The 23,802-nt window shown below is 35.1% G+C and overlaps 2 long non-coding RNA genes across 3 annotated transcripts in view; one reads left to right on the top strand and one right to left on the bottom strand.

The window, feature by feature from the left end:
- The window catches only part of LOC145798625 (uncharacterized), a 217,928-nt gene extending 196,302 nt beyond the window's left edge, over nucleotides 1-21,626 (bottom strand). Inside the window, exons 1-4 of one of the 2 annotated variants that reach the window (XR_014339804.1) lie at nucleotides 20,913-21,470; nucleotides 17,993-18,518; nucleotides 8,153-8,250; nucleotides 7,687-8,001 (exon numbers count right to left, since the gene is read on the bottom strand). This is a non-coding gene — a long non-coding RNA (uncharacterized LOC145798625). Of the gene's footprint in view, nucleotides 1-7,686; nucleotides 8,002-8,152; nucleotides 8,251-17,992; nucleotides 18,519-20,912 lie in introns of both variants that reach the window. The other variant, XR_014339803.1, reaches the window with a different exon arrangement.
- LOC114283216 (uncharacterized) lies at nucleotides 21,578-23,352 on the top strand. The gene is made up of 3 exons (XR_003636495.2): nucleotides 21,578-21,716; nucleotides 22,221-22,459; nucleotides 22,635-23,352. It is a non-coding gene; the product is annotated as an uncharacterized LOC114283216 (long non-coding RNA).
- The last annotated feature ends 450 nt before the right edge of the window (nucleotides 23,353-23,802 follow it).

Here is a 23,802-nt window from a genome sequence, read left to right as displayed (position 1 = left end):
AGATCGAGATCGCAACAGGAGAGAGAAGAACAAGAGATCGACACGAGTACGGGTAAGGAAGACAAGATCGACTTCGCACTTCGCACTTCGACTTCGACTTCGCACTTCGAACTCAATCACACTTCGACTTCGTCTTGCCGAACTTTGCTTCAACATTTCAGGTTTCTTTTCCTTTCCATTCAAATCAAGTTGTGAATTTCTATATTTCCTTGGTTTGTTTCTTCTCATCTTACCCTCTTCTTGTTCAAACCAAAAACAAGAAAGAAATTTTGTAACAAAAATATTATAGAACAACAATTAGCCATATCCATATTTATTTTGCCGTATCCCGGCCGTATCCCGTACCCGTACCCGTACCCATGTCATGTGGTGTGGTGTGGTGTGGTGTGGTGTGGTGTGGTGTGGTGTCAACACGGGTACCTCCCAAAAATGAACGAGTCCATGTAACGTAGGTTCTAATCAAGCCAGCTGTAAATAGATTTGTACTCATTAATGATAGGATTGTACTTTCCAATGAGCAGCCAAAACCATTTTTTTAGTAAGCTTTTACTACCAAAAAAGAAAGTACCCAAAATAGAAGAATATACAACGGAACTCAAAACACTACCAAGAGGCCACCTTGCTACAGAGGCACACAAAAAGGACCTAACCTAGAAAGAAAAGCCCCTCACAACCTGTGAAGAACAAGCACAAAGAACACTCAAACCTAAACCACCAAGAAACAAGCCTCTCACAACCCAAAAAAATGTGCACAAAACACACTTCTCACAACCCGAGAAGCTAGACACAAAAACAAAACATAAAAAGAAAGAAAACCACTATCCCACATTTTCTTGCAATTTCACAATAAAATTCTTAGGATTGGTAGACAATTTAGAAAAGGATTTTGCCCATGCAAGCTTTAGATTAAGACTCTTCGTGTCGAGCTTCCTCTTGGTCTCGATCTCTAGAACAAACAATGCAATCCATATTTCTTCTAGTTCATCCTTGATTTCCTTTTCTCTAGGAGTAAGGATGGCAACGGGCCGGGGCGAGGCCGGAGAACACACTTCCCGTCCCCGATCCCCAATGATGAAAACTTCCCAATGATGAAAACTTCCCCGGCCCCGTCCCCAATAGGGAACCTATCACCGTCCCCATCCTCGCCCCCTAACGGGGATCGGGTTTCCCCGACCCCGAAAATTCCCCGGACCAAAGAAAAAAAAAAATATGAGCTACATCATCATCAACGACATCACACACAGAGAGATCTAAGTAGAAAGAGAGATCTGAGCAACAACAACAACATTATCATCAAACAACATCATCAATATCACACACACACACACACAGATCTGAGTAGAGAGATCTGAGTACAGAGAGAAAGAGAGAGAGAGATCTACCGTGGTGGAAAGAAGAGAGGAGGAGGAGGAGGCGACAGAGATGGTCGCTGCGGTGGCACAGACGAGAAGGCGATGGTCGCTGCGGAGGCGACAGTCGCTAAGGAGAAGGCGACGTCGCTGCCTCCATTTGCTCTCTCTCTCTCTGCTTCGATCTTCTCCTCACCTCACCTTTGCTCTCTCTCTCTCTCTCTCTTTTTCTCTCTCACAGATTCGGTGGATATAGGGTTAGGTATATATATATATGAATAGATATAGGGGGTATATATGTAATTTCAGCTCGGGAGGAAAACGGGGTCGAGGTCGGGGACGGGGATAGGGCCGGACCGAGGCTGAAAAACAGATCACTGTCCCCGGCCCAAAAATTATCGGGGATTTATTTCTGAATACCATCCCTGGCCAGTCGGGGGTATTTTTCGGGGAAAAACCATGCTAATCGGGGTCGAGAGGTCGAGTCCCCGTCGGGCAAGGTTTAAATTGCCATCCCTATCTAAGAGTAGAAGACACATCTTTAGAAACCACATTTTGAGAAAGGACAAGCCCATCCAAAGTCTCCTCCCTTGAAGGGGTGCTCATCATTTCTCTTTCATTCACATCCCCCAGGTTGTGCAAACCTTCGGAATACACCTTCTCCTATTCCTTACACTCTACCTCCTTTGTTTTCTCCACCTTTTTTGAATTACACGATGCTAACACATCAAAATTATTAGATGAAGATGGAAGGTAATTGAATTCTACAAGAATTTATTGATGAAATATTACAGGCAAGTGGACAGTTCCAGACACCAAAAGCATTTAAGACACAATAAGATTAAAGGGTTAATCAGGTAACACCTAGAGATGCATGGTCAAAATATGGTTTACAAAAATTCTTAACCCAACCATTGCAATAAAATTTCACTTTTTTAAAATGAAAGGAAGAACATAAACAAGAAACTAGTATTGTACATGTGCCTCTCTATGTCCTTAACACAGGTAGTAGAAAATCTCCCACTCAGTCCAACAAAAAGTTTCTTACATTAACAGAACACTCAATGTATCTGGAAAAGATTTCTTTAAAGCATATCATATCATTAGCAGTAAGTTGAACTAAGGTCACTCACTAAAGCACTACTTTTGTGATAGGAATTAAATTCCTTTTAAACTAATGGAGAGTGTTCCTAGAAAATTTTTGTTTGAAGCTAGCTGTAAGTTAAAAGTGAGGTAACTCAATAAAACACAAATATTTTTGTCAGGAACCGACTTCAGTAAATCAAATGGGGAGTGTTTATCAAAATGCCTATCACAGGATCTTTTTTTATCAAAAATAATATATTAATAAGTATAAATAAAGAAAATTACAAGAAAGTGGGAAACAATAAGTCCACCAAAAAAATCAAAAATAAATATAAATAGCAAAACTCATCAAGATTATAGACTACCGATGACAAATTGCTCACTGATTTAAAAAACAAAAATAATTGAATCACCTTAAAAGGAAAAGAAAGCAAAACCCCAAATGAGGATAAAAAAACTCTATCCCAAAGAGAATCAATGTCCTTAAGTTTGTCCTCAAAGATTCTAGTATTGTGCTCCAACCAAATACCCATGAACAAAACTAAAGACACAATTCCACAAAACCTAGTTTTGAAATATGTAATTGGTCATAAGACTCTTGTGAGCCAAAGTCCACACAAAAACCTTAATGATTTGCTTCAAATTGTTCCAAATCCTAGAATGATGGAGAAAAGGACGAGCATTGTGATTACCAATGATCTTGTTGAAAATCGATTTGCCTGAGACGATCCCCAAAGAATTAAGTGGCCAAACCAATTTATCATTGACATTGGGTCTCAAGGAGAAACCTTAAAGGATGTTCAACAAGGATGTCAAGTTGCCAACTCAATCGATTCACGATCATTAATATTTCTATAAAAATAAATAAATAAATAAATAAATAAATAAATAAAATTCATGAAATTGGTGCTGATTGGGAAAGCACTATAGATGCGATGGAACATTATGAGAACAGACCAAATGGTACAAATGTGGGAACAACACATCAAAAGAATCCCCAAGCTAAGTATCTTCCCAAAAAAAAAAACACTCCCACCATTTTTTACCCTTACAGAAAGGAAGCAAGAGTACACCATCTAATGTAATTTTTTAATTTTTTTTTTATCAATGACAAAAAAAGAATTTATTGACAAAGAAAGTGAGGTTACAAGATGAGGACAATGAGTCCTCTTACAAGTAAAGACAAAGAAAAACTATCAAATATAACGAAGAAAACAAACCAATATGCACAAACAGCTCTCCAATCATTAGATATCAAAAAAAGTAAATGTAAACCCCAGAAAAGCTTCAAGACCGCCTCATCTAACTATGATTACATATGACTATAGTCGTTGAGAATTCCTTTGAACTCCAGAAGCTGAATGCTGTATTCTGTCTTTCAATGCTAACTTCATATTTGCACAGAGTCACCAGTAGTACAAGTACTGATTAATGACAAAAGACAAAACTATACAGTTTGCTCAGGGAATGCTCAATCCCAAAAGAAGGGAAAGTAAAAAGACCATTTCTCATAAATTGACTATTTTATTTCTTAAATTGAAATGAAAACATAACCCAATAATATAGAATCTTCCTAGTTGTGATTGGTAACACACCAGAAAGGTGCTGGAACCCCATTCAAAAATACCCAATTCCTAACTTCTTGTCAACGGATACAAGCATATAATTCCAAATTTGAGTTATAATTGTTTTCTAAAACAAAGAAGACAAATGAGGTCAATGCACTTTGTCAGAAAACATATCCTGCAGAATTCGGAAACTAAGAAGGCAACTAATGTTATTTTTGTGCCAGCTATTTGGTTGATGAAGAAAATCATATTTGACAACATTTAAGCCCTTCAAACAAGGAAAATAAATCCATACGCTAGGTAATGACTTTAACATCATGACATGTAGGCTGTGACCATTCACAATTAACCCTGTTCATGATTTTCACCTCAGGGCACAAGGAATGTAATTTTCCCAAGTAATTTTACATCTTTCATTGACTAGTTTCAACATTGGACTTAAATCAAGTAGAACGATCCATAAAGTTGTTCGTGACCTCATAAACGAGTAGATGAATGGGATAATGCTGTGCATCACAGAAGATGAGCTCATCACTTGCACACTCAGAAACATGATGAAGATAATGCAGTCACAATGATGGGAAGACATTGCGGATAATGCTATTATTATTATATTTTATGATACGGGACTGTCTGACCTAACTTTCTTAATGCAGTTCTGTCAATGGCTTCAGCATTCATGCCAAGATTCTTCATGCACAAGAAAAAAGACATGCACAACTCATACACATGCATGAATATGCACACAATGAATTGTACCTCAACTGGACAAGAATAGGAAGTAAATACATTTATCAAAAAACTATACAACAACTGGGCTCACAGAACAAGAAGACAGAGCTAGGAAAACAGTTTCAAACAGTTTCAAACAGCTTCTCACTAGGGATGACCTAACAAAACACACATGGCAAGCAATAAGGGAGACTATGAGGATTATCCAGCCTCTCCTTCCTCTATTTGGTTCCTCCATAAGAATCCCCAAAGATTTTGAGCATGATAGCTACCTAAAACCTAAAGGGTGGCAAATAGAGGTAGTTTTGTGCTTCAAGTCTAATTAATCTTCTTTTCATGCGCAAATATTTTGTGCTTCAAGTCTGACACAAAGAGATGAACAAAACTTCTCAATCCATAGAAATTCAAAATCATGAAAATTAACTCCAATTCTAATTCACCAACAAAGCACCGGATTTTGATAGAAGTTGCAGAAAAGTGAATGAAATTTGAACAGAGTGCGCAAGGAGTGTCCAACTGAAATAAAAATGCATCATAAATGCATTATTCTAAATTTTGAACACTTCTTTGGAGTTATGAGACCTGAAAACATTTACCTTAAACAACTGTGGACGAATTTGCAATGGCATGGATAACGGGGCAATTTTATCAGACGGGCCAGTTTAAGGAGAGTTTCAATGCGACTTTTATTGCTTTGATCCCTAAGGTGGGAGGGGCTGAGGATATTCGACAATTTCAACCGATTAGTTTGTTAGGAAGTGTGTACAAGCTTTTAGCAAAAATTTTGGCCAATAGGCTTAGAATGCGAATGGGGGATGTGGTGTCAGAATCACAGAACGCTTTTGTGGGTGGCTACCAAATTCTGGATGCAGTGTTAGTAGCTAATGAGTGTGTTGATTCTTGTTTGCGAGCAGGCAGTCAGGCATGATTTGTAAGTTGGATATTGAGAAGGCCTATGATAATGTCAGTTGGGATTTTTTGATGTCTATCATGGAGCGAATAGGTTTTGGGGAAAAGTGTCAATGGTGGATTTGGTTTTGCATTTCGACGATACGAATATCTATTTTGGTGAATGGGATGCCGACGGGTTACTTCCAAACGTTTCAGGGTTTGCGGCAAGGAAATGCATTGTCCCCCTTGTTGTTCATTCTTGTCATGGAGGCGCTGAGTCAGTTGTTGTCTCGGGTGATTTGTTGGCAGGTTTTTCAGTGAGAGATGGTGTTCGTGTTTCTTATCTTTTGTATGCTGATGATGCTATGATTTTCTGTGGGGCTGACTCAGAGCAATTAGGCCATTTGTGCTGTGTTTTGCTATGTTTTGAGGCGGTATCGAGTCGGAAGGTGAATTTGGCCAAGTCAGAATTAATTCTGGTTGGGGAGGTCGGCCATCTTTCAACTTCGGCGGCCATTTTGGGTTGCAAAGTGTCTCATTTGCCAGTGTCTTATTTGGGTTTGCCTTTCGAGGTTCCTTATAAGGCAAAAGGGGTGTGGGATGGCATGTTAGAGAGGGTGTAGCATCGGTTGGCAGGGTGGAAGAGGCAATATTTGTCGAAGGGTAGAAGGCTAACTTTAGTGAAGAGCGTATTGAGTAGTATTCCAACTTATTGTATGTCGGTCCATGTCATTCCTGTGTCAGTGGCTTGCCGCTTGGAGAAATTGCAGCGGGATTTTCTGTGAAGAAGTGATGGTGGGGAGTTTTGGTATCATCTCATTAGTTGGAAGCAAATTTGTTATCCTAAGGAGGATGGGGGGTTGGGGGTGAGAAGGTTGTGTAAGTTTAATTTGGCTTTGTTAGGAAAGTGACTGTGGAAGTTTTCCAATGAACGGGATCAGTTATAGTGGAGGGTGGTGGCATCTAAGTATAGGTTAGGGAGAGGTGAATGGTGTACCAGGGAGGTGGGGGGTTCTCATGAGTGCGGGTTGTAGAAAGAAATTTGGTTGGGTAGAGTTAGGTTTCGGGATCAAATTCAGCATTGAGTGGGTGATGGAGCGCATGTGCGGTTTTAGAAGGATCGGTGGTGTGGGGAGATTACTTTGCAGGAGCATTTCCCTTTGAGCTTTCAGTTGGCGGTGGATCCTGATGTGATGGTGGCTTCATATTTGGGTCGAGGAGGCGAGAGGCTAGTTTGGGATATGGTGCTTCGTTGAAAGACTCAGGATTGGGAGTTTGGGCAGTTGATGGATTTGTTGGCCTTTTTGTATGAGGTTAAGGTCGGCCGGGAAGGGAAGGATGTTTTGGTTTGGAGGTTTCCACATGCGAAACGTGTTTTTTCCGTCTCGTAATTTTATGAGACTTTGTGTGGCGGTGGTGAGAGGTCTTTCCCTTCGCGTCGCGTGTGGGTTTCTAGGGTTCCGTTAAAGGTGACTTTCTTTATATAGAAGACAGCATATGGTAGAATTTTCACTATTGATAATCTGATCTGTCGACATCATATTTTGGTGAATTGGTATTGCATGTGTTGTGTGGATACAGATACGAAGACAGTGGCTCATTTGCTTATTCACTGTCCGGTTGCTTCTCGCTAGTGGGTGCTTGTTTTTTCTTTGTTTGGAGTAGTATGGGCTCAGCCAAAGCAGGTTATCGATGTGCTTTGTTGTTGGGAGGTGGTCGAGATGGGAAGTGACGATGGAGAGCCTAAGCACTAGCTCCTTTATGTTTGACGTGGTTGCTTTGGTTGGAGCGGAATCGTCGGGTTCTTCAGGGAAATGCTCAATCGATTGTTCAATTAGAGTCTTGATTTTGCGGTGTTTTGTACAGTTGGGTGTCAGGAAGAGTTGATCCTAATTTATTTTTTGTTTTAGACTTTGTTGATGATTTAAGTGGTTAGGTCCCTGTTTGAGGGGTTCGTTTTGTATTCTTTTGGCATCTCCTTGATGCTTTCTTAATAAATCTTTATTTATCAAAAAAAAATTGAAATGGCATGGAAAAAATCCACCGAATAAAAAACTTACCTCCTTCGAGACTACTCGTCCCAACTTCCACATAGACAAAACACGTACATTTCTTTTCATTCTAAGTTACTGATCAAACCAGCAATGGTAGGGAAAGCAGTTGAAAGAAGAGATGAATTGAAGGTGAGAGAAGCAACAAGAGAAGAATGCTGGTGACACTGAGACGGGATAGGGAAAAATACAAGGTCTGAACAGAGATATCTTGATGTGTATGTTCCCTTTCCCGGTACCAGCGTTCTTGTTATCAACCATTGCTTGCGTCTGCCGGTCATGGCGATGTGAATGTTACAACCTTTTCTTCAAATTTTCCACAACCTATAATGCAAAACAAGTGATTGAGCTCTTCCAGTTGTAGACCAACAAACAATTAGGTAATAGATTTTCTAATGCTTCTGGAACATCAGTACATCAATGAGATTAAATATCACTTAGAATATTGCATAACAAAAAGATCAAGAGTTATCACCTATCCATATCTATGGAGTCAGCCCCAATAGCATAGCAGTGCAGCCACAAATTAATGCCAAATAAGATGACACGCACATAACAATTCTTCGACTGAAACTGCCATATACAGAAACAACATTCAAGGATCAAAAAGCATTTAAGCATCTTCAATTTGATTATAAAATGGGGATACTAGCTCCATGAAGCTATATAAAATTGCACTAAGTTCTGATGATTAGATAATGCAGTAATTTATTTGCAGCATAAAATCCTGTCTCTATCATATTGTTAACTATAACAAAGAACCCTTTAAAAGATGACAACGATCCATGATCCATTACTTGCTATGAAGATCATAAGAAAAAGAGTTTCCTGATCAAGAAATACTTTATGAACTTTCTATTTTATCAACTAGCTGGTATTAATAAATAACTTCAAGAAGAAAGAAAACTAATTTATCGTAAAGAGAAAAATAAAAAATAAAAATAAAAAATCTAAGTAAAGTAAACCAAACCACACCAAGCCTTAAGTCTCATCAAATGGGGTCGACTGCATAAATCCTTCTTCTCCACTCGACTCTATCCAAGGCCATTTCGTTAGTCAAATTAAGAAGATTCATATCTCTATTTATTACACTAGTCCACGTCAATTTAGGTCTACCCCTTCCCCTAATACTACCATCTACCGTCACTGTATCGCATCTCTTCACTACTGGCTCTATTGGTCTCCGTTGTATATGACTAAATCATTTCAATCTATTATCTCTCAACTTATCTTCTATTGGTACTACTCCTACCCATTCTCAAATATATTCATTCTTAACTCCGTTTTTTCAAATCTTGCCACACATCTATCTTAGCATTCTCATCTCAGTAACACTCATCTCATGTACATGTTGTTTCTTAGTTGCCCAACATTCCATCGCATACAACATCGTTGGTCTAATAGCCGTTCTATAGAACTTCCCTTTTAATCTAATGGATACTTGTTTATCGCATAGTCCTCCAGGCGCATTCCTCCACTTAAGCCATCCTGTCTTAATTTTGTGGACCACATCCGCTCCAATCACCCCAGTTGTTGTGATAATCGATCCAATCTCCCCAGTCATTATGGGGGTGACCATTGGTTCAATGGTTAAGACTTGGCCTAATAACCTTAGGGTTATGGGTTCAAGTCTTGGGACCACCACTTTGTACATTATGCCAAAAATTAGGTGTGTGCTCAATTTTTCCCCTCCCAAACAGACATTAATATATACTAATTGGGCGTTGTTAAAAAGTAAAGTAAAAAATAAAAAAAAAATTGAGTGGACTCAAAAATTAAAGTTCAGATCATATTAGGTAAGCCATTTACCATAGAATTTTAAAATTTGGCCTGCCATTAAACAATTATGTATTATATCTGACAAACTGATCCTACTTGACAGAAGAACTGAAATATAGGCATACTTCAGTTGACATACACAGCTGTGCAAGGTAATCAATTTAGAATGATTCAAAACAAAGAAGGTTACAATTACAAGACATGTGAATCCAGATTCCTTCTTCACAAACTTATCCTCTCTTTTCCAAATGAAAACTAAACGTTATGACGAAACTCAACTCTTTGTTGCGTCGTTGTTTACAAAATGCAATTCATAAAGAAAAACGTATAATAAGAGACAGTGGGTCTAGTATTGAAAAACAGCCACAATGTGTTGTGCAATGCACCTACTTCAAGTTGTACAACAGGAATATGCTTAATAGGAACACATAGTTGCAACATGATCAAATAATTTTGAACTTGAGAATGACTATATTTGTCTCTTACCAAAAAAAAAGACTCTCTCTGTCCGTTAAATAGTTCCGAAAAAAATTTTAATCATTAAAAGAAAGTTCTGTCTATTTAATAAGTTATTCTATACACATGAAGCTCTCGATCTACTCAATCATTTCCCTTATTTTACGTAAAATTTATGCTCTAGATTCATTATATCAAAATTGATTATTCTTTTTGTTTGATCTTACGGAAAAGTTAACAATGGAAACAAATGACAGTGGAGTTACTTGCCAAGCCTTTCATCTTCTCTTATCAATTCTACGTCCCGTCCAAGTGTGAAGTAACTTAGCCACCAATCAAGAAAATACCCCTGCCACAAATATAGCAAACATTGAAAACCGCCCGTCAAACCACTTGACAATGGATGAGAAGACGATTCAACATTTCTCCTACATCTTCACCCACACTACACCATTGTGAAGAAATTCTCGGAGCTTTTCCCATATTAAGCCTCTTTTACATCTTATTTCCCAAACTAAGTCTAGTTTGGACGGATTTCCCAAACTAAGTTAAAGCGTTATTACAAATCGCGCTTTCACTGTTTGGAGTTCAAAATTTGATGAATAGTGAAAGCACTATTGCAAAACGCACTTTTAATTAATAAATCGCTATTTCAAATCGCGCTTTTAGCATAAAAAAAATTTTCTGAAGAAGACGCTATTTGAAATCGCGCTTTCACTATGCGTATAAATTTATTTTTTTTTTTAAAAACGTTATTTCAAATAACGTTTTTACTGTTGCAACACAAACCAAAACCAAAACCAACCCACACTCTCACTCTGACATAGGCACACACCCACACACACTGAAGCATTGAAATAATATAATTTTTATATATAATAATAATTTATAACAATCAATTATATAATTTTATAATTTTCGTAAATATAAATCATTTTTAGGTTATAGATGGTTTGATTTATAATACGTATGTAAGGGTAAAAATTCTTATAATCAAAAATAATTTTTGCAATTTTTATAATCAAAAATAATTTATAAATTATCAAAAATAATTATAATACGTATGTATTTACTTTAAATAAATTATGTATAATACGTATGTATTATATATATATAATTTTTATATATTTACTTTAAATAAATTATTTTTGATACGTATGTATTATATATTTACTTTAAATAAATTATTAATAAATATATAATAATTATTTTATAAAATAAATTATTAATAAAATTTTATAATACGTATGTATTATAAATTTTTTTATAATAATTTATAATACGTATGTATTATTTAAATCTTTACATTTTTTATTTAAAATTTTTTACAGTAAACCCATCTTCACATTTTATAATACATATGTATTATTCAAAAATAATTTATAAAAATTTATAATTAATACGTATGTAAATAATTTAATGCGTATCTTCACATTTACATTTACAGTAAACCCATCTTCACATTTACATACGTATGGTTTAAGGGTAAAAATTTTGATAAATGATAAATCAAACCATCCATAACCTAAAATTTTTTACCCTTACATACGTATGGTTTAAATAATTTATAAAAATTATTGCCATACGTATGTAAAAATTGATTATAAAAATTGCAAAAATTATTTACAAATTGATTATAATCTTTATAAATTATTTAAAAATATACAATAAATAATTATTAATAAAAATTATAATCAATTTATTTTACAATCAATCATTTTTATTAATAATTTATTTTATAAAATAATTATTATATATTTATTAATAATTTATTTAAAGTAAATATTTAAATATATAAAAATTATATATATAATACATGCGTATTATATATATAATACATAGGTATCAAAAATAATTTATCTAAAGTAAATACATACGTATTATAAATTATTATAAAAAAATTTATAATACATACGTATTATAAATAATTTTTTATAATTTATAAATTATTTTTGATTATAAAAATTGTAAAAATTATTTTTGATTATAAAAATTTTTACCCTTACATACGTATTATAAATCAAACCATCTATAACCTAAAAATGATTTATATTTACGAAAATTATAAAAATTATATAATTGATTATTATAAATTATTATTATATATAAAAATTATATTATTTCAATGCTTCAGTGTGTGTGGGTGTGTGCCTATGTCAGAGTGATAGTGTGGGTTGGTTTTGGTTTTGGTTTGTGTTGCAACAGTAAAAACGTTATTTGAAATAACGTTTTCTAAAAATAAAAAAAAAAATTTATACGCACAGTGAAAGCGCGATTTCAAATAGCGTTTTTTTCAGAAAAAAAATTTTATATTAAAAGCACGATTTGGAATAACGATTTCTTAATTAAAAGCGCGTTTCTTAATAGCGCTTTCACTATTCATCAAATTTGGGACTCCAAACAGTGAAAGCGCGATTTGTAATAGCGCTTTAGCCTAGTTTGGGAAATCCGTCCAAACTAGGCCTAGTTTGGGAAATAAGATGTAAAAGAGGCCTAATATGGGAAAAGCCCCGGAATTCTCCCCTTTAAATTTCCTATATGCCTCAACCAACCATTACAATTATGCAACCTTGAAGGGCATTTAGCGCTTCAAACTCCTTTCTAAGGGCAATGAAATATTTGCGGTACCCACCAGGACTTTATAGAACAATTTAAACTTAACTGTTTCATTTTTAGTGGCAAGCCACTAAATCTCATCATTTCCACTTCTCACAAAGATCACTTTATGTCTCAAAGGACACACCACCTTATTCTTCTAATCAAAAACCAAGATACTATGTCTGACATCCCTACCACTCCATCACTCTCTCGCCTATTATAATCTCTTAATCTGCCATTGCAGCATTCTTTTGTGCTACTATACCCTATTAAGAATGGGACAATGACTTCAAAACCAAACACCATGCCCAAAGTCTCTTCATCATTCTCCTAATAAGGAAATTCACCCCAACCTTTCCTCATACCCTTCATACACAAACCCATAGGAAGTAGTACTTCAATCACTCAAATCTTCCCCTCACAAGCATATCCCAATAAGGTCCTCCCCTAACGGGCATGGACATGTAACACAATATGGACACAACACGACACATTGACCCAATAAATTTCAAAAAATTTAGGATATGACGTCTAAGGGACACTCAAAAACTATATAGTTTTATGAATTTATTCATTTTATTTTTTTGATAACTTGGTATCTGGCCTATTGGACCAACTAATTTGGGAGACCAATCGTACCATCCACTAGCGAGGAGCCCAAGTATGGACTGGTTCCAAGAAATTGTTTGCACCTAAAAGGTTTCGAACCTGACACTTTAGAGTGAACACACCCCCAGGCCCAAAGTCTTGACCACTAGGCCAACCCCTTGGGGTTATACTTTTTTGTGTTTATTATATGTTATATATAAGGATAAATAATTATTATATGTCATGTTTATGACTTTTTAATTCAAAGATAATAATAAAATGTAATGTAAAACTAATTCTAAAGTCCAAAGGAAGAATAGGTATAAATTTACTTATTTTTTCTTTTATCATTGAATTTAAAATTATTTTATTTAAACTTGTAATTGTTATACGGTCTTGGGTGAAACCATAGTAGTCAAATCGAGATTCGTATCGTGAATCGAAATGACCTTGTACCGAATCGCGAATCGAATCGAATCGAATCGAATCGTGAATCGTAAAGATTCGGTCACTTTTTTAAAATTACATAAAATATATATTTACACATTTAGATGTTAAATATATCTTATGAATATGAAATATTTAGACTTAAATCAATGAAAATGTTATTTTGAGTGATAATCACGTAATTTAATAGGTAAGAAGTTAACAAAGATTCTTATGTAAGATCACTATCTTACTTTTTTTTTTTTAGATATTTCTTATCAACCATTCTTAATAAAGATAACAACCAAATAGACAAATTATCAATTTTCAAAATAACAATAATTAACAACGATATTGATATTTGGACAATAAGCATACGTGCTTTTCTAAGTAACAATGAGCAAATAATAAGAAAGAATTATTTAGAATATTTTATTTTAAAGCCTAAAACATTTTCAAAGGTATAACTGACCTCACATATGTAATATTCAATTATATTCAATTTAATAAAATAGCAATAGATAATTCATAGTGTAACTTTAATCTTAAACATCTTTAGAAGATATATTATGATTTTTTAGAGGGAAAAAAATGAGAAGAAATGTTTAAAATATGTTGGGTCTGACTGAATCTGATTGGATTCTATTAAAAATTTCATGATCACTAAAATAACAACAAATTATGTATATATGTTGGTTATTTTTGTATTAAACGCTATTAAAAGTTGTATTATGTCATTTTCACTAAAAACATGGAGAAAAAAATAGTCGAAAATATGCCGAACACAATAATTTAAAAAATTACATGAATCATAAAAAGTGAATTGAATCGTGAATTGATTGTGAATCGTGCGATTCACTAGAGATTCACTTCCAAAATAGATTGACCCATAGATTCGTATCGATTTTTCAAAAAATTTGAATCGAATCGTGAATCGTAAGATTCTGATAAAAGAGAGATTCACCCATAGATTCGTATCGATTTTGCAAAAATTGTGAATCAAATCGTGAATCGAATCGCAAATCGTAAGATTCTGATAAAAGAGAGATTCACCCATAGATTCGTATCGATTTTGCAAAAATTGTGAATCAAATCGTGAATCAAATCGCGAATCGTAAGATTCTGATAACAGAGGGTAAAACTCAACCCCAAAAGCTAGCCCAAGAGGTGAGAGTGCCCTCATACTTAAATGCTTAACAATACTTTAGTACTCGGGCAATGTGAGACTTTGCTTCACATTACTTTAGGAGTGGAGTGGGATAGGTTACTTGAAAATTCAAATTTATTGATACACCTAGGCAAAAGACACAAGGCAACCCACAAATCATAACAATCAGCGACACAAGTACCTAGAGACTACTACGCATGCACTTCCACTAAAAAATAATCACGCCATCTACATACAATAAATGAGGCTTTGGGATAAATACCCCTCCTATTCTATCCACTATATAATCGTCTTTAGACTATCCTCGATTCCACTAAACTCAAAACCTCAATTGCCAAAATAAACATAAGACAAGGAGAGAAGTCTCCCTAAAGTCGTAGATATGGCAAGAGAAAAACAAGAGAGAGCAATTCATTCTAGTGGATGATCAAAACATTCATATACAAGATTGTATTCACTTCTTCCATCTCTCTCAGAAGGTTGGCCATATTTCTAGTCCACATAATACGATATCCCATTGTGCATTTGGCAATATATTAAATAGCTTGTATACATGAGAATACCTATTCATGTATTGAACACTTCCTTACCACGTATGGTGTCATGTGGTATCATAGTAGCTAAGAAGAATGGGCATGGACATTTGACTCAACACGAACATGCCGGCATGTAATTTTTCAAAAATTGTAGAAGACGACACTTAGGGGACATGTGCAAAATATAAAGTTCTACATATTTAAATATATCATATATAAAAAGAAATAATTAATATATGTCATATATATGAATATTTATTTCAATGATAATAATTTTTGAAGTCTAAAAAAGAAGAAAAAGTACAAACTTACATTGCCTTTTTTTTATTAAAAAAAAAAAAAATTGGATTTCAAGTTATTGTATTCAAACTTGTAATGTGTTTCACGTGTGTCCCTAAGTGTCTAAAACATGTCCAAGTTCATTAAAAAAAAATTTAAATAGTAAGACATTCTGGACATTTGCCCAACAAAGATTTGGAATTATTCATCGAGCGTTGTGTCATGTCAGTGTCCAACACGATGTCAGACATGACACGCTACCTTCTTAGAAATGTCCATGTTTCTTAGCATAGTAGGGTCTACTGCTAGTTTCTACATGAGTATTATATTGGTTGGCCTTCTTTATGAAAGTTTTTACTTGCCTAAAAAGTTTCCAAAACTTTACATATATCTATATACATATATACTATATGTGGTTATCCATTTTACCAAAATGAGGTTGGAATGAGTAACTAGAATTTGAAAAATATTACTTAACAAGATAGTCAAATTGTTTTGTTTGTTTACTCTATTAGGTTCTTCCTAGCCTACTTATGGGGACCCGTACAGCAGAGGACCGTTTGGGAAGAAACCATTCTATGGGTGGGGGGGGGTGTTCCATATCACATGAGTACTCCGCCTTCCAAAAAAGCGGCCTTCGGTTCCCTTTACTCATAAAGGGTCTAACAAACTCATTTGAAAAGTCGACTTGCTAGATCAGGTCATATAGAACACCAACACATAGGAAAAAAGGGCTGAAAAAACCAGTCCATGCTCTTTATTGTAGTTAATGTTCAACCATTAACCAACCTTCTTTTCTTTATTCGATTAGGATTTTAAAATAAATAAATAAATAACAATAATAACAAAGGAGGAGGAAAAAAGCACAACCTTTTCAATGCCCAAAAATTCCAAGTGGCGATTTTTTAAAAGGATTAGTTGCTATGAAAACCTCAACATTTCAGACTATATTGTGTGGATAGCATACTTTGATTTATATAAGATCTCCTCGATTATTAGCGTTTGTAAATAAAGACATGTGCAACCAATGCATCATCAAACACGTCTACGTAATACATTGAAAATGAGCAAACTTATTATAACCTATGTGGTGCTTGAACAACTTTCATATACTTCTGTACATATATATTAACTTTCAAACTCTTTAACGAAAGATGGAACATTGTACCTTTTATGACTCAAAGCCAGTCTTGTTTCTTTCAATCGCCCCTTATAGGCGATAAGCACCTAAAAGGATGTGCCCAAAGGACGTACCCAGTGCACGAAACTCCCGCTTAAGCAGGGTCTGGGGAAGGGTTGATGTACGCAGCCTTAACCTCGCAAACAGAGACGCTGTTTCTGCAACTCGAACCCTTGACCACCAGGTCACCAAGGGGTAGCTTTATCGCTACGCCAGGTGAAAAAGGTGAAACTATTAGTGTTGCATAATTGCAAACTACGTTACATGCATTTAGGTGAACTCTCATGGTCCTAATTCATTTTTTATATGAAGAAATAAGATTCTATTTAATAGGGATATGTTTTTTCACACAGACCAGCTTTTATCCCACACGGTGGTAACGGGCCAATTAAAAACCCTACAAGGTGTGTCCATGGGTTATTGTTTAACATTGCAATTGTATGAGCATGGGTAGTTTAGATAAATGGTGTAAAGATGGTAAAGTCCATATACTGAAAGCTGAAACATCTTCAGTTCTATTCACCAATAAACACTCAACAACTTGGCGGTCTTTCGTTATAAATGGTAGAGTGTATCAACCCATTTAATCCAAGTGTAACAAACTGAAGCATTGTCAAGGCAGCCCACAAAAAGAAACAATTTTAACAATTGGAACATTCAAACCAAGGAACAACTATGTTGAGTCAATCCAATTATTCCAATCTCCAAGGCGCTATACCAGCACCAGTTTTCCATGGCTACTAAACTTGAAATCTACTCAGTAATTACAACCATTTGTGTTTTTAAGAATTGGTTTTTTGGCTTTTTATGAAAAGATGTACAGAGCAAGTATAGAGAATGATTTGACAACTTGTAGTGCCTTTTTGACTTTTTGGCTAAAAATCAATGTTCCCAAACAAGCCCATGTTCGAGGTCAGTAAGTTAGAACAAAAGATAGCATTCTTGGTTCCGAGGAAACATGTAACCAAGCCACAGGAGTAATTACCACCAGACTCGACCACTGCCCTCAATGAAATGTTCCAACCAAAAAGATATTGAAAGCAAATAAAGAACTTTTCTAAAAATGTGCAAGGGAAACCAAAAATAAGTTTTTTCTTTCTTTTTCTTTTTTTTTTTTTTGCAGTGACAAAACTTGATTCGACGGAGAGAAGACAAAATGAGTAGGTTTTTACTTGGCGGCCAATAGAAAATAAAACTGTGTTCACAGAAAACAACACAAACCCTGAAACAATCACAAAATAAGTTCTAAAACAAGAATCCTATAAATATATAACTCTCACACATTGAACCCACTGTGTGACTTACCATGTTTGATTCTTCATAAGCTCGGTCAATTACTTCACTGCCAAAGTAAATTCAGTAGATTCTTCATGTCATACAGTTCTGCATCTCTGCTAAGGGACCATTTAGTAACACCATTCATTTCTCTCTTCTTTATCTCACATGATGCTAAGAAATTCAATTCCATACCTTCTAAAGTAAGACAATGCCAGTTCTCTACTTTCTGAAGTTTTTACATTTTCATAGGAACTTCTTCAGACTAACTTTTGAAATATGAACCATTTCTAATCTCAATAGTTTCAGTCCCTTTAGACTCTTGGCAATTTTAGGAGACAATTGTTGAGTTAAGACCAAGCCTAACAATTCTAGGGCTTCTAGCTGCTTGCAGTTCATGCCTATCGCTTCAATGATACGAAAAATGTCATTATTGCATATAGCTGGACCAATTGACATCTCCTCCATCCTGTTCCAGTAGCAGATTGCCCTTGAAAATCCTTCATGTTTAATATTTCTCCCAAAAGGTAGGGAGAGTTCTCTGAGCTCTATTGACCTAAAATATGAACATTAAAATTTGAGCATAACTTACATGAATTATGAACAAAGAAATTCTCTTGCCCTGTTAAGATTTTTATGCTCTCTCTTGCAAATAGTCCAAGTCCTTCACTAGTTGCTCAAATCAAACCAGAAACATTTACCGAATAAATTAGCAAGGAGATTATTTCTCAATAAAATTGAGGGCACCTTGTTGTCTGAGAACTAATATAGAGGAAAGAAAATTCTAAACCTTTTTTTTTTCAAAACGACGAAAGGAAAAACAGAAAGTAATTTATCTATAATTTAAAAGTACAGTTGTTTAATTGTCTCCGGGTAATGGTGGCTTACTATTCCACTACTCCTGCAAGTACCCCCACCCAATTAAAGGCGTATTCCATGTATTTTACTTAGCCAAATCAGTGAGAGCAATCAGAACACAAAAGGACAACATAAGTTGGCTGTTGGAAAGTACATATAATGCCCATCTGAATCATCAATCGCTGAAGAAAAATTATGCAGGAAAAGAATTATTATCCGCAAGATTCATATGTTAGTATAAACATTGCAATAAGATAAACAGGTTGAAGAAGGCATGTAGCATTATGAGAAACCCCTATTTGATAAGCACTAAGTCATAGGTGTGATATGATTTTAATATCCTTTGAACTCGGAGAAAAGGCCAATTCTTTTTTTTGGGTTGGGTTAGGTTGGGTTGGGTTGGGGGGGGGGCGCTATCTTGAGGCTGTTTTTGCAACCTACTCTTAGATATGAAACCGAGGGGATTCTAAGACTAGAACATTAACTGCTTATTCTCCCACACGTTAGAAAAGAATTATCTGTTTTAATCACCCATCCTGATTCCTGCTTAATATTTCAGTCTAAGCTTACTATCACATAGCTAACTGGATTTCTTTCCAACAAGCCTTAAGGCCCTTAACCTAGCATCCAAAACCCCTACAGCCTTGTTGCATAAAAATAAATAATAAATAATACATAAAAAAAATAAACTCTAGCATCTTTTCCAAAATTCCACTAAATAATCACAATCAAGTTTTCCTTATTATACACAGATTAAAAAAATTTATCCATCCATTTTCATTTTCAAAAGACAAAACCAACAAACTTTCAACCACCTTAACTCTCCACATAATGAATTATATATGCAATATTGTTTCATTGGACTCCACATAATGAGTTGTATACAATATTATATTATTGGGTAGCACCCTACCACATGACAAACAAATACACATCAAAGTAACAAAATAAACACCAGGAAATATAACATACACATGCATATAAGGAACAAGTAAAAAATTTGTACCAGAGCAACAAAAATTATAGAATTGCTCCAAAAGATGAAAAGCCCACTCTTTCCACTGCCTCTCGGTAACTACCAAATTATTCTCTAACATTCTGACATCCCAAACAATTCCCATTTTTTTCAATTTTCTCAATTGTTGGTTTTCTCTCAAACAAATATATTAATTGTCCTTCAAACCACACCCAATACTTTTTCAAAGAAGTTATCAAATGAATTTTATGTTGCAAAATTGTTTACTCTATGCCTTGAAGTTTGATAGATAGCCGCCGTATCTGTGAAACACAGACAGACAAACTACCAAATAGATGAATACATATATCACATACAAACTACTACGGAATTGGGGTGGCTGCTGTGTGGGAGGCACCCATAGCCACTGTTGCATTTGTATTCAATTTTATACTTTAAATCACATTTATCATTTTTTTTTTTTTAGATACAAATGCAATTCGATGAAAGGACTATCAATATCTAATCAACTTGATTTTTTGCAAGCATTTCTTCTCAATGTACCCTAACCCCGAGCTGGGCCTATTAGGCACACCCCAATTCCCATACCTTTCAAAGTTTTATAAGTCTTTATCCAAATCCAGAATTTTCCAAAATTACAGCTTTTAGACAAATTTGGACAATCTGATCTTTTAAGGAAAAAAAATAGCCAAATTAAACGGGTTTCAACCGTATTTCCACAAAATTAAGGTTAAAGACCAAATCTTTAATTTCAGTAATACTTTTGTGCCGTTGGCATCAACTCAGTATTTGAATGGGGTTTTTAGTTTAAATAAGATTTTATAAAATAAAGGATATATAATATTTTCATAGTAATTGGGTGGCTAAACATTTTCACAAAAAAAATTCGACACAGAAATTATTTCGGCCCGACACACAAATTTCAATTTTCACATAAAAGTTTCTCTTTCACAAAGAAATTTCATCAAAAGACCTTAGCTAATATAAAAAAACATATTGCACCTCTACTACTACCTAAAATTGGAGAGGATGTTTCGCTAATTTTCCCTATTCAAAATTTCACCAAATTGACACCAAAAAAATTGGGAAATTCTGAATTTGGATAAATTGATGCACCTTTTCGCGAGATAAACAAGGTGATGATCAGTCAATTGAAGAAGCCCAGAAGAAACACCATTCTGGTGATCGAAGTAACCCTAATACCATCTTCCTCATCATCGTCACGTCTATACACATCCATAACACCACGAAGAAATTTCATCAGAAACGCCTTCTTGAAAGGGTTATCTTCGGATCCAAACAGCCTCCGATAGCAATCGCAGTTGAGAATGGTAAAATCGAGGGCGTTGTCATTATCATTGCCGAACAAATGATCGAACAAACGCGTCCCGAAGATCGACAAACCAAAGAAACGGTGGATATCAAGAACAAGGGTTTGAAAAGAGAGAAAATATCGAGCAAGAGATCTGAGTTGAGAGATTCCCATTTGGAAGAAGAACCCATCTCAGCATTGTTGTTGTTGTTGTTGTTGTTGTTAGGATCTCTTTTCCTTTGGATTCTCTTGCTTCCATTGCTTTTCTTCCAAATGATTGTCGTTCTCATGGAAGCTTTCTATTTGCACACACCGTTTCCACTCTTTGCACATCCTTCTCACTACACGCACCTAAAAAATTAATCTCACCACATACACCTTTTATTCTACACCTACCCTTATACACACACCCAAACCCCCAAACCCATCTCTTTGAACGGTACAAAAACACACCCATTCCACTATCATCCCCGTCTCACATACGCCCATCTCTCACAGTTTACCTGTCGTCTTCAAAAGTTACATCCATCTATTGAAGACATCCCATTGAAACATTGAAGACATCTCATTGAATCATTAAAGGAATTCTTCATATTTGGAGAACTTAGGTCAGTTTATTTATTTCAATCATAACTCATATTTCATCTGTAATGTAGGATTTGTTTTTACCATTATTTCATTTGTAATGTAGGATTTGTTTTTACCATTTTTTAAACAAACGAATGCATAGCCCACCGAAATGAGCAATATGTTCCTCATTTGGAATTGGTTTTTCGAAAATAAACAATTTGTTCAGAAGTAAAATTCCAAAAATTATCATTTATCTCAACAGTAGAATTTCAAAAAAATTTCATTCTTTCAACATTCAACTTTCGAATATGTTTAATTCGGACAACATTCAACTTCCGAAATGAATCTGGTTTTTCAGTTTTCAACTTCCAAACAAAATAGATATTTGCAATTTTCAACTTCCAAACGGTTTTGTTTTTGTTTTTTTTTTCCCCTTTTTTGTATATTCTTTTTACAATTGTATACTCATTAAATATATTAATTTTTGCAAATAATATGGATTCTGAATGTCAACAACGTGTCTCACTTACTACTTCAAATAGACGACGTCGTGTATTGGATGTTGACCATGAACGGGGACGAGGGCGTGGACGAGGATAAGGTCGAGATTGTGATCCAGATCCAGTTTCAATAGAATATGATATCCCCAGTGTCAGTCAAAGTCGGAGCCGAAACCAAAGACAAGTTGAAGGTGATGATATGCCTGACATTGCCGTGAAGGAAGCCCCTTTACTCGATTCTCCTACTGTTCAGGAAGAGGACCTTACTCATGCTTTTCCAGGTGGTCCGACTGATCCATCAATACTGCAGAGTTTCAATAGTCATGTCGCTGCAACTGTTTGGCAGAGAAATATAAACATTCCTGAGTAGTAGTGAAATTCATTTGTGTATGATTTTTTTTTTTTTTTTTTGGTATTATATTGTAGTTTCTAATGATGTATTCATCTGTTTTACAGGAATGAAGGCCCCTAAAGTGTCAAAATCACTCTTCAAAGATCCTTGCATGGCCATGGTGGTCAGTAGACAACAACACCAGATTTAAAGCCATTATTGAGCGGTCTAGGCTGTCACAGTTAGCTCGTTGCACTTATCGGTTCGTTAACAAGCTTCTAATCTCCAGTTTTGTTGAAAGATGACAACTTGAGACGAACACATTTCATATGATAGTTGGTGAGATGACCTTGACCTTGGATGATGTTGGCACTATTCTTAGCCTTCCTATTGTAGGTAGATCAGTCAGCGTACCAGATATGACGAATCTTCATGGAGTTACACTACTAGTTTCTAGCTTGGGGATTACTGAACGTGTAACACATGACGAGGTTTCTACTATTGGTGGAAATTCAGTCAGGCTTGAGTAGTTGCAAAGTCAGTTTGCTGGTGTCATAGATTCAAACCCAGAGGAGGCCATACAGTGCGCTGCTAGAGCTTATTTGTTGTTTCTGTTGGGATGTACACTTTTCAGTGACAAGAGTGGCGGTATAGTTCCTGTTGTTTACCTTGGTTTATTGATGAATTTGGGATCCATTCATACTTACCTAGTCGCAGGCATACAGATGATTCGTGACATGTTATTTGTCAGTTGATGAATTTTTTGTGGTGTTTTTGTAAGCTGACATTGCTGTACACATCTTTTAATGACATTATAAAAGATATTTTGTTATTAGAATAGAATGGTAACAATGGTCGATGACATTATAAATGATATTTTGTTATTAGAATGGAATGTTAACAATGGTCGATGCCATTGTAAATTATATTTTCTTTTTAGAATGTAGTGATAACATGGTTGATAACATTTAATCCATGCCACTGAACACATCAACATCAAAAAACACATCTATTAACTTCTTCCATAGTTCTAACATTGTCAAATGTATACATGTGTCATTCGACATCAAATGTCTCTCGAGTAGCTACAGTATCATAAATGATATCCTTGAAATTCTGAATACGGCGCACATATGTATCATCCCAGTCGACAGCGCAAGAGTTACGGTATTTTCGCCACCAAGATACATCCTAGGTCTTTTTTTTCCTTCACCGTAGTTTGATGTTTTGATTACAATAACCAAACTATTTCTCTTTCCAACTTCACGTACTTAATTGAACAATTCATCCTTA

The sequence above is a fragment of the Camellia sinensis genome, chromosome 9, assembly GCF_055761805.1.
Source record: "Camellia sinensis isolate YWXY chromosome 9, ASM5576180v1, whole genome shotgun sequence".
In the NCBI taxonomy this organism is placed as follows: domain Eukaryota; kingdom Viridiplantae; phylum Streptophyta; class Magnoliopsida; order Ericales; family Theaceae; genus Camellia; species Camellia sinensis.
Note: the sequence above shows the minus strand (reverse complement) of the source record. Positions and strands in the feature narration are given on the sequence as shown.